General features: G+C 40.0%; 1 long non-coding RNA gene across 1 annotated transcript; it reads right to left on the reverse strand.

Annotated features, from left to right (window-relative positions):
• Nucleotides 1-3,787: 3,787 nt before the first annotated feature.
• LOC139710902 (uncharacterized) lies at nt 3,788-5,776 on the reverse strand. Its single transcript, XR_011709484.1, has 3 exons — nt 5,637-5,776; nt 4,551-4,657; nt 3,788-3,885 (listed from the first exon to the last, which is right to left on the reverse strand). It is a non-coding gene; the product is annotated as an uncharacterized lncRNA (long non-coding RNA).
• Between the last annotated feature and the right edge of the window lie 6,216 nt (nt 5,777-11,992).

An 11,992-nucleotide genomic window follows, 5' to 3' on the forward strand; every position in this document is an offset into this window, starting at 1 on the left:
AACTCTGATAGCTTCCTACAAAGACAATCAAAATTTGTAAATGAATGATATATACCAGCAGGTTATTTACTAGTAAGTGAAAAAGAATATCTACTTTAACACATTAACTACATTAACTACGGGACTTTGGATGGTCGTGTGAGAAGTGTTTGGGATGGCAGACTCTTGTTGAGATACGATGAAAAAGGGACACGTTGCCTTTGCTTTTCATCACACGTTGAACTCAAAATACACATGAGAAAGCATTATTTTGCTCCCCGGCACCAGTTCTTTGTGAGGATATTCATTTTCTTGCCGCGACAAGTTTTTAGTTCGTAAATCATCCATTGTTTGACGTTTGATAGAAATTACTTTAAAAAAGAAATGATTGCAGCTGTCATTTTATTTCCATACCAGTAGCAAAAAAAAAAAAAAGAAGAAACAAATAAGCCAGAACTATGCCGATTGTTTCTTGAAAAACAGAAGACTACGCGAGAATAACGACAAGGAACGTAAAAGAAATACAGTCTGGTGGCGCTTGATTTCTGCCACATAATATTTCTATGTGCATGAAGCGGCGGCGTGTAGATCTAACATTACTATCTATTTGTCTAGCCCATTGTAGAAAAGTAAGAATATCCTGTCGTTTCATCAAAAGTGATACAAGGGTATATTCTCCTCTTGTTAAAACTGATTAGGTAATCGCAAGAAAATCTGTGGGTTGATTTTTATCTTTGTAATAATTATACACTGATATATCCACTAAAACTATATCACAAATAAGAGCACGGAAAAGCAACCTAACAGCAGGACTTTTCTAAGACAGGCTAATTAGTCCCGGCTGATGTTGCTCCCCTATCCTGTCCCCTTCTCGACTGATTAACATTTAGTATAATAAGTCATCTGCGATGAATCCGTAGTGTTAATAACCTCTATCATGTATTAATCCCCCTTCTCTCTTTTATCTGAGGGGGGGGGGGGGGGGAGGGGAGGGAGGGGTGTGGAAGAGGGCAGGAGGGGTACAACTTGATAGTTTCACAGATATCCTTTTGGTGACAGCGTTTGATCTCCTGGGACAAAATTCAAAATTCAAAGTTCAAAGTTCAAATTTACTTTTTTTTTCATTTCCATCAAATAAAGAAAGAATTTATATACAACGTATAAGAAGAATATATTTGTAATAATTGCAAAAACGTAAATTAACAAAATACATGTGAAAAAAATAGTAACAAAATGAAGAAAACGTAATTGCAATCTTTTTGGATATATATATGCATAGTACTATATACAGATCAAATAAGGATGAAAGGATTAAAGGTGGGAGTATCGTCAAGATCTTGGCTTACACATACCCTCTTTGGTGTGCCTGGTGCCTCCACCCCCCCCCCCCTACCCCAGCTCCCCCGCCCCCAGCTCCCAAGCCCCAATCCATTGACCGACACCCTTTCTTCACCTCAGCATACTCCGTGGCCGCATCCTGTCTCTCACTAGCCGTCTTGTTCTCCGTCAGTTGTCGAACCAGGAGATCGTTTGTTTCGCTCAGGAGGTCGGTGACAGTTTCGGCGGACACGGTCTCCGTATCGTCTTCGCTCTCGATCAAAGTGTGAATATCGATGGCAACGTCAACGGCCAATTTGTTTCCATTCTCTATGTCCTGGACAGAAAGATTTTACGGTTTCCGTGACATTAATGAGATATTAATACATCCCCATACTCACGCACTGCAAGGTGATTTATAAAACTATTAATGAAGACAAATTCACGATTTGCACTTTATGCCTTTTCCTGGAGGGATGATGGTCGAAGTAGTTGAGATTCTCAAATGTAAAAAGTTCACCGGCAAAGCAGATTAAATTGATCGTATAGTTTTGGTTGAGACCTAATTTCAGGTTTCTAACATTTTTTGGTGAGATAATGAGAAACCTTTCATGAAATATAAAAGAACATGCAATTTCATGAGGAATTCAACGTTTATTTGATAAAAATTGGTTTTGAAATGGCTGAGATGTCCATAACAGAGCGATTCTTATAAAGTGTGGGACCCACACTTTTTTACGATGTCTTTGTTTTACTTTGTGTTTGGATGTTTCAGTCATTCCAAACCCGATTTCTATCAAATAAACTTTGAATTCCTCTTAGAATGGTATGCTCTGTACTATTACATAAGTGGTTTCCTAGTATCTCGCAAAAAGTTAAAAAGCCCAATTCTCATCGCCGCCGATACCGTACCATCCCTTTAAGCAAAGGTAGCTCAGAAGAGAAAACACTGTCCAAGCCCTTGTTGGTGGCCCGGTGTGAGGATTCTTCCTCATTACATACTCCAATGCCTACGAGAACATGAAGCATCACGTACAAAGTCTATCGGGGTTTCAGACTCCAGTAAAGAGTTAAAAATGTGGTTAAGATTTGCCCATCGTGCAAGTTATATAATTATCATGACACAGTATGTGTGTATGTAGCATGACAAATTGGAAGATTTTGAGTCTTGCAATGACGCTGAATAATTTCCATAAACTTACGTACGCTCACTGACTGCTATTCAAGAGAGATAGGGGAAGTGAGGGGTGACTGGTTAGCCTTTGTGAATCATTTTGGTCAACCAAGTTGCTGATTTCCATCTTCACCAAAATGATATAGGAGTCATCAATTCGTCCGCGTAACACATGAAGTTTCATTACACGTCTTACTTTGGATCTTGTTATGTGATATTATATGAACGTCATGAGTGAATCACAGCTTAACGTATATTATAACGCTATCTAGACATCTCATTCTGTTACATACTATCAAAGCTCTGGACAATAAGCGGACATAATTACGTCACAAATAAAAGGTGGAGGGATCCACACACCAACATGTTACGTCACCAAAGAAATGATGGAGCGGAACATTCCTAGGTAATTTTGAAACTCCACAATTAACCAATAGGATGATGTCATTCTAACAATAATAAAAAAGGTGAATTAAACAAATCAATGTTACTTGTATTGTGATAGATATAACTATGGGATGGGGCAAAAGCAGCATATGACATACTTCTGTTTGGCGCCATCGCTTAGTCGCTCGCAGGTGAGCGTTTTTAATCGCGTCAGCTGCCCGCCTACCTGCTTGATTCCATTCAGCTTGGTATCCTCCACACACTCTGACATGTTAGGCCCACTCGCCTGCCACACTCCTCCCTTCTCGCAGCGTAAGGTCATGAAACCTGTTCAGAAAATGAAATAAGGACATTTAGGACTGAATTGATGCACAATAAATATGGTTGAATTAGCTTCTATAGCATTCCCGTTACTGCGTCACCGCGCACTATTGAGCACTAGTCAATAGGGGCCTATAAAATCCATGCATCTAGGAAATAATGTTGTAAATGCACCCTTATTACATCATCAACACTTGCACTTCAGCTATATAGTTCAGATTGCATTCAGACCATATACGGTACTCCTAATATAGGCCTACTGACTTACATAAAGTACAGCTTGTTTCATGTAAGATTAGCAAGAATGTCAACATGCGTTTGCCCGTCTGTTACTCTCCGTACTCATTTTAAAGTGGCAAATAAACACATATGTTATGTATTCAGCATTCACATTTCTTTCATTACCATTATCAAGAAACAAGAAAGATGTGACCAAAGGACATTATATAAACTAGGAGGTGGAAAAGGTCAACCCCAAATTTAAGCTCCTGTATGGTTTCGCCGCCCTTTAGTCTGTAAAACTGTAATATTGTACGCCCCATCACGGAGCAGAGGCTTATTACCGAGGAAACCCTCCGGACACTCCTTGCGGATAACCGTATTAACTTCAACCGCCTCCCAAGTCGCGTTATTCCACACCATCTCCTCACATGTAGGAGGACTGTCGAGGGCAGGTGCGTAAGAAAGGTCTTCAAAGGAGAAGTTTCCTGTAGAGTTTGATGTTCATGATTTTTGTGTAAGTAAAAAACAACAACAACAACAACAAACAAACGTAAGTGATTCCATAGAACTTCGGAAATATGAAAATGTGATTTGTAGATATAATATAAACATGTAAACTGCAATTATTTGAGTTATTATATTCTGTGACACTATAAAATAGTTACGGGCCGGGTATGCATCCACCACACAGTCACCAGTCAACCCATCAATTGATGAGAATCACAGATCAATATGAAGATTTAGGCCTATTTGTAAGCTTTAACAAAGTCAGTGTCAACTTGTGGATTTTGCCTTCATAGTTTGGACCCCTCTTCGACACACGTGGCAATCATTTTCCATATTGATAACCATTTATGAGAGACTATTCGGTCAGAGAGGCTGCCGTACCCTAAACCTCATCTGCTGCTTAATCATTGCTGCACAGATCAGATGGGAAGAGGGTACTTTAGTAAAAAAACAAACACACACACACACACAAGAAAAAAAAAAACACACACAGGCTAATTTATGGGGAAAAAACAGAACGAAGCCGATGCATTTTTTTCTGCATATCCATGAAGTCATGACATCGTCATAAAGTCTGAAGTCTGACTAGAATTTGACTATTCATAATATTATACAGAGACAGATTCTGAAACTACGTACTCACCATCCACACATCTGTATCTCAGGTCCAGAGTCTTCTCACCAGAGCAAGAATGGTCCAACGGTTTGAAAAAAACATTGTCGAATTCGCAGGACATCTCTCCGTTACACCTAGTGTGAAGATGCCAAAGGAAAAGAAAACAATGGTCATTGTTTGTTTGTTTCATTTCCATCTGAGAAGATGGCTAGATAGCCCATATTCAGCTGCAATAGCTGGTGTTTCATGGGGTCCAGTTGGATGTAAGGAGGAACCACTTCTGCACCGGGTTAAACACCCTTCTCTTTGCGATGAATAAGTGAAGCGGATCTTTTACGCTTCGACTCTCTCACACATGAGACCTCCATTAAATGTCCTATCTGAGAGACGGATTGTTTTGCCTCTTTCTAGAGGGGACGGTATTATTGCACACAACATTGCTCAGTGGGACCCAGGAATCGAACCGCGGTCTTTTGGATCGAGAGGCAGAGACGCTACTTTTCATTTTTTTTTTTATTCTTACCATTGTTTATAATTATCTTCATTGTCATAATTCTTATCTTCAACGTCAGAATTAAGCCTCAGAAGCCAAAAGGAAAGAAAAAAAAGTTGTACATTCAATTCAATAAGCTAGTTCGGAGTTAGTTCATGATTGAAAATATGGGTACAAATTAATGACCTTTCATTTTTTCTTTCTTTCTTTTTTCTCACTTGGTTAGGAAGCTGTTTCAAAGAGACAAAAATCATACATAAGCTTTGCGTAACAATTTACGGAATTCATCAGTCATGTTCAAACAAAGGATGAACTTCTATACACCAGGTGACCAAAATGGTCCATCAATACTTGGAAAAGTATCTATATCATTAATTTGCATCTAATGTATTATGTTTTTTAATGATATTGCCAATTACCACTTTTGCTGTCTGACGGATGTGCTGGTGAGCACACAGTCATAACGTAATTGCTTGTACATACTGACTATAATTAATGACTAAGTGCTCGCCAGCACATCCACCAGACAGCAAAAGTGGTAATAGGCAATATCATTTTAAAAAAAAATACATTAAATGCGAATTGGTGTTATCAGTTATTTGCTATGTTTTCATTCCTACCTGTTCGCGGTCTCAACGAGTGAAAGGGGTTCAATGCACGTATGATTATTTCCTGGGCTTGATGTGTCCTTAAGCCACCCGTATGCGGCATATTCGACCAAGATTCGCTCGTCGGAACACTCGAAATCGCCCGCATTGTTGTCGGTATCGTGCGGCAGATTGGTATATGTTTCTTTAGTCGATTGTAATCGAAAAAAAGGAAAAACAGAAATGGAAGAGAAAACATAGTAATTGTTTTTCCTGATAGGTACGATCATGAGGATAATACCTAATATGATCTGCATTTGGGGATTCTGCATATTATATTAAATGAAAATCAGAGCACAAGTATCCCTTGGTGTAGACCAACTCTGGTTGACATGACGTCTACATTCCAATTCGGCAAACCAGGGATCGATGTGTTACAGATGGAGAAAGGACTACACTGCTCTCCTCAGAAGTCATGCTTGGCACCACCGAGAAGGTATGGGCTTAACAGACTTACAGATAGTACCCATCTTGATAATCAGGTGCAATGACGAAGGAGAGCTTCAGTAATTAGGACTAGTGCTGTCACAGCAGAAAAAAAAAACTTTGTACAGAAAGACTGTCACTGAAGATTTAAGAGAAGACGTATTCATTATAACAATAGTATTAGAAACTACCTAACGACGTAAAGCGGGGAAATTCTCTAGAATAGAGATGCTAATCTTGCAATAATGTGCATCTGCCATTATACTTGCACTTTCAGCTATTCTGAGATGCTGAGCAGTATTGTTAAAGAATGGAAATTACCAAGCCTACCTAATACCTCCTCTGCTTAACAGAAATTCACTCATGTTTCATTTTCCAGCGCCCAACGCTATTACAACTTACCAAGTGTACTAACTTGTTTCGTCTTAAATCCTAATTTCACTTAACAAGAAATTTTGTAGAAAGCCAGGGGGTAGACAGGTAGGCGAGGGGGTAATGCATTCCCCTCCTATAGGTTTCGGGCATTCTTTTTTTTTTTTTTAATCGAGCGGTCTTCTTTTTATTATGAGTGTTCTTCTTCTTCTTCTTCTTCTTCTTCTTCTTCTTCTTCTTCCTCCTCCTCCTCCTCCTCCTCCTGCTCCTTCTCCTCCTCTTCCTCTTCTTCTATACTTCTTTCTATACTTCCCGTTTGGTTGGATGGTTACTACACCTGCTTGTGTGTATATGTTTATGTGTATATGTGTGTGAATGTGTGAAAGGGTGTCTGTGTGCGTGCGCGCGCGCGCGTGTGTGTGTGTTTTTGTGTGTGTGTGTGTGTGTGTGTGTGTGTGCGTGTGTGCTCTTGTTTGAACATAAATGTACATTATGATTTTCAGTTCAGTTCGACTTTCACTTCGAATTTGATCGCCTCCTCTCAGTATGACATGTCTGCACCGCAAATTACCACCGTCCCGGTCTGATGACTTGTCTACGCCACTGATGGTATCCATTTTACCACCCTTGTGAACCAGTGGCATAGCATTATCTTCTACTGGAAGATGAAGGCAGCACTCCAAGTCTCACCAGTAATCCTCTTTCCCATTTTCTCCAGTTGTCTTTACATATTGTGGAACAGCTATGGCTAAACCTCATATATGTATATGATGCGAATTGAGAGAGGGGTCCCCCTTTTTACCATCAATGTAGAATTTGGAATATGACTGTTTTCTACCGCGGACCAACCGACATGTTTTGTTGGAAATGGGGGGGGGGGGGGGTAGTGAGGAGTACATGTGGCGCAATAATGTAATGCTGATCTAGCAATAACGCGTGCTTTTAATGGATACCACTGTGCTACAAATGATAGGGCATTTAATTAGTCTAAAGGCCGCGATGAATTATAAACCTACAGAAAAATAATGTAATATCAGACATCATATTAAAACGGCAGCACCCTCGGCAATCAGTAAGATTAATCTATCGCAGCGAACCTTTTTTTTTTCTGTCAGTCTACATGAATTGCAAAAGTACTAGCCGTCAATTGACGCACTGCTATTCAGGTTCAAAGATCACACATGATTCAAGGATGAAACTTGTGCCATGGCAACGAGTTGCTTCAAAACTTGGCAAAAACAGCAACAATCACTAAGCAAAAGAGATATTGTGGCGTGCACACCAAGAAATTTATTGTGAATAGGTGCTAACGCATATTGCTTTCTTTCTCTCTCGCGCGCTCACACACACACACTCACACACGCACTCACACACACACACACACACACACACACACACACACACACATATATATATATATATATATATATATATATATATATACTGACAGCAAAGGACTTAACCACAACATGGCGGGGCGTTGCAAGGACAGTAAATATGTTGGCAGCTAAACTTGCACATAGACGTGGCTGATGTACGCGAATGTGTATGTATGTATTATAAGAAGTGTACTAATTATGTAGAAATTGTAACTATAATTTGGAAGTTTTTTATATTGTCGGATGGTTGAAAAATTGAGTATTGGTAGTTTTTGATTGAGTAAATGAGAACGAGCCTCAGTACAGACCCCCCCCCCCCCATACACAGAAACACATATTAGGTACACCCGACCATGACTTATACACAAACAACATCACAAGACCGCACTCAGCACCAGTACACTAAGTTTTGTTCTGAGATTGTACTTAGTAATAGTATGTTTGTTTGTTTGTTTTTCGTAAAAAAAAATTGTGTTGTAATTATGTATGTTTTGTATTTATTGATATGTTGAGAATATTTTGGAATGTAATATTGGAGGTTAGTTAAGTTTAGAATGATTTTATATCTGGGTTGATTTTGTTTATACGTTGTTTCATTGACTGTGTAGATTCTGAAGAAGGGCATCTTGCCCGAGAGCTTGATTAAAGGGGAGCAACCCAACATCAGCCACGTCTATGTGCAAGTTTTGCTGCCAATACCATCATATATATATATATATATATATATATATATATATAACGGTCCGACAGTGGCTACGGGAACTGGATCATACTTTTGAAGTTAACTTTACTATAAACACCGACTATTTTTGGAATAACTATTGCACGCTGCTAGTGTTAAAATATCACTAGCACTAGCACCTGCACCGAACACAGGGATGGTAGCTCCATGCACAGAACCTGAAATCACCTAATAGGCTATTATATGCTTGTGGTATGCATTAGTACATCATGGTGAGTAAGGGATTGAGTGCGTTGATGTTGGTAATCTCCAAACGGAGGAGCTAATACTTACCTTCTAATTCGGAACCACCAGCTGCAATTTCGCAATACATCCCGCTAAAGCCGGGTAGACATTGGCATTGTGACGTCAACGGGGGAGTAGGCCATTCTGCGGGAAGAACATTGTGATGGTGACAAAAAAAAATTGTGGAACTGTGTCTGTGCTTTAGAAAATGAATACCATTAGCTTACGAATGCAAAGTGATACTTTGTTAATTAAAGAGCCACCACAGTAGAGCTTATACACTGCAAAAAGTCCGGTGTTAAATAGTGAACATCGAGCTGGTGTTTGTCAGGAGAGAAATTTATCTTTGATTTTGCCAGTGAAGTGAAATCGAATTTGTTTGAGTTTGCAAAAGATTTAGAGCTTTAAAGTTGTCCTAGAAAGCCACTAGGTCAAACTGCAAGAGATTGACTGTCTGGAAATTTATATTAAATGAGACAAAGTAAAAGTTAAAGAATAAACTGGCATAGCAACAGCATGTCTAGATCAGTCAAAGTCAGACAGGGCAGTCACATGAAATGAGACAAAGCAAAAGTTAAAGAAATAGCATGGCAACAGCATCCCCGGTTTGCAATATTATGTATTAACTCAGACTATAGAAATTGAGTGAATAGAGGTGTTATGTAATAGCTCCCATCCAGGTGGTGGCTAGGAATGTTCTCTAGCTCAGTCGAGACTCAGCTATGTCAGTGTCACTAGGGTGTTGGTTGTAGTTTATTGTTCATAAGTTCATGAGTAAAGATGCTATGTAACAGCAGTCTAGACGATGGCTAGACATATTGGCCCGTATTCTACTGTAGACCAAGGTTTAAACCCATTTTAGACTCACCTATGGTTTAGCTAGACCCGAGGTTTAATTTTGTATTCTGCTAGCGAGGTTTAGTTAAACCCAAGTCTATTTCGGGTTTAATTAAACCCGAAATAGTCTTGGATCAAGCCACCATGGTGCCCTCTAAGGAAGAAGAAATTCTCCCTCTCTGAGTACTTTTCTCTCCGCAAATCCACTTAAATTTATTATTGGCAGTGTATCAGCCACATGAGCGTGAATTTCTTGGATTTTGAATAGTTTTTACGGGTATTTATGTCGAATAAGGGCATGCTGTATTTTTGCTTGCGACGACTCGTGAAGCACTGTACATTACTGTACAGTTTGTGTACGTGTGCGACGCACATCACAGGATACATGGTAAGCGTACGTGTATAGCGTAGCGCTATTATATTCCTGGCCTGGCTAGCTAGCTTTGAATGCTCAGTACCAGCAGAGCCGCCGCGCCGGCCGGCGGCACGGTTGCTGTGTGCGCTGGATGGGACATGGCTTTTTATGTCGATTGAATCGTGAGTTCGGAATGGATTGGCGATTGATCAAACCAGGACTTTGAGGTAGGAAATTGAATAAAAGCTTTTCTCTTAAGATTGTCAGTTTATAAAAATGGAAACCATTCTAAAATTTAAAATAGATAGCATATCTAGGCCTATATCAACCCTGTCTCGATATAGACTGGGTCTACCTACCGTACCATACTAGATTCTAGTATCTAACCTTAAACTTTTAATAGACGTTAGTCCTAACGTTACAATAATGTACTCTAGCTATTCGAATAGGTTCTACTAACGTTAGTAGGACCCTACTCCTAGTCCTAACTTTAGTCCTACGATCTAGGTTCTCGATCTAACAGTTAGTCTATCTAACAGTAACACTCGTTATGCCAAATCGACCTCAGCCATCAGGCTCGTTACACTCTAGTCCTACATTGAGTTCTTGGTTTAGTCTTCAGGTTATTTTCATCGTAAAGTCTAGACTAACTACAGGTAGAAGTATTTCTAACATATACATTGTAGATCTCGAGTCTCTTCTACGGTGTATAAAGTGTACAAGTACTAGATCTAGTACCGGGTACGTAGTAGGCGTATCTCGTGTGTACACGCGTGTGGCCGGCAAGCTAGCTGATGTACGTATCCAGCCAGCCACTCGTTCCGTGCCATTGGCATTGATCTGTGTGCTGGTACCCTTACCAGTCATCGTTAGACTCGATTTAAACTCGAAATAAACCTCCTCCTGGGTAGGTTTAATTTAAACCCAATTTAGACCACAGCTGGACTTAGTAGAATACAAATTAAACCTGGGTTTAAACCTGGGTCTAAACTGATGGTTTAAACCCAGGTTTAAACCCCAAAAACCCACTTTAGACCCAGGCGTGGGTTTAAACTCGGGTCTAAGTTTTTAGCAGAATACGGGCCATTGTGTGGAGTTTCAATAGGGCTATATTTAAGCATGATGATTGGATGATCCTTTTTGTGTAGAAAAGGCATGAAAAAGCAAGTGTATGGGAGTGTAAGGGACTTTAGTGTTAATCTCTATGGTTAGGGAAGCTAATAAAAAGCTCAGTAATGTAGAGGGTCGAGGAGAAACACTTTAATCAGACAACCAGCATAGATCTCCGCTTAGGCAGCAGTCGTTCTTCTGGGGGGTTTCCACGTCGGTGAGATGCGAGCTCCAGCTGCCGATAAAACTGAACTCGGACAGTTATGATCCGAACTTTGGAACGGAGCTCAATCTCCATTTGCCTGCTCGCCGTCGTTTGAGCTCGGGCATCGCAGGTCAAGGCATGAGTCTGCGTGGTTGCTGGGACTAGTGAAGGCCGAGGAGCTGAGAGGACCGCCGATAGGGTAGCGTCTAGCTGAGTGGCCAAGTCAAGGGATGCTTCCAAGAGACAAGCCAAGCGACTGTGCCGAGGTCGACGACGAGTGTATCCGGCATTTATGGCGACTGAGCCAAGCTGAGGGGATCACCAGTTCAGGTCATCCAAGATAACCTAAGTTATGTATTTGTGATTTGTTTCATATTATCTTTTATGCTCAATGTATTGTTATGAACGAGAAAGTTACAAAGATTTGAAATATTAAACTCGAGCATAACTGTGTACGAACAGTTTGAATTTCCATTATTTCGGTGTCAGAGTAGCAGAGGAAAAAAAAAAAAGTCACTCACGTGACAGTGTTAAATTTTCGGTGCTCATTTATGGTGTTAAATTAACACCTCCGGGTATCATTTCCAAATACAAAACTGTTTTTGAAGAGTTTCTCAGTAACTGCACTTCTTGTCGATTTTTAATTTAAACAAGACGATCAAGAATTTTACATTAAAA

This window comes from Diadema antillarum, unplaced genomic scaffold (assembly GCF_040938485.1).
Source record: "Diadema antillarum isolate AM-2024a unplaced genomic scaffold, OU_Dant_1.0 seq00001584_RagTag, whole genome shotgun sequence".
Classification (NCBI taxonomy): domain Eukaryota; kingdom Metazoa; phylum Echinodermata; class Echinoidea; order Diadematoida; family Diadematidae; genus Diadema; species Diadema antillarum.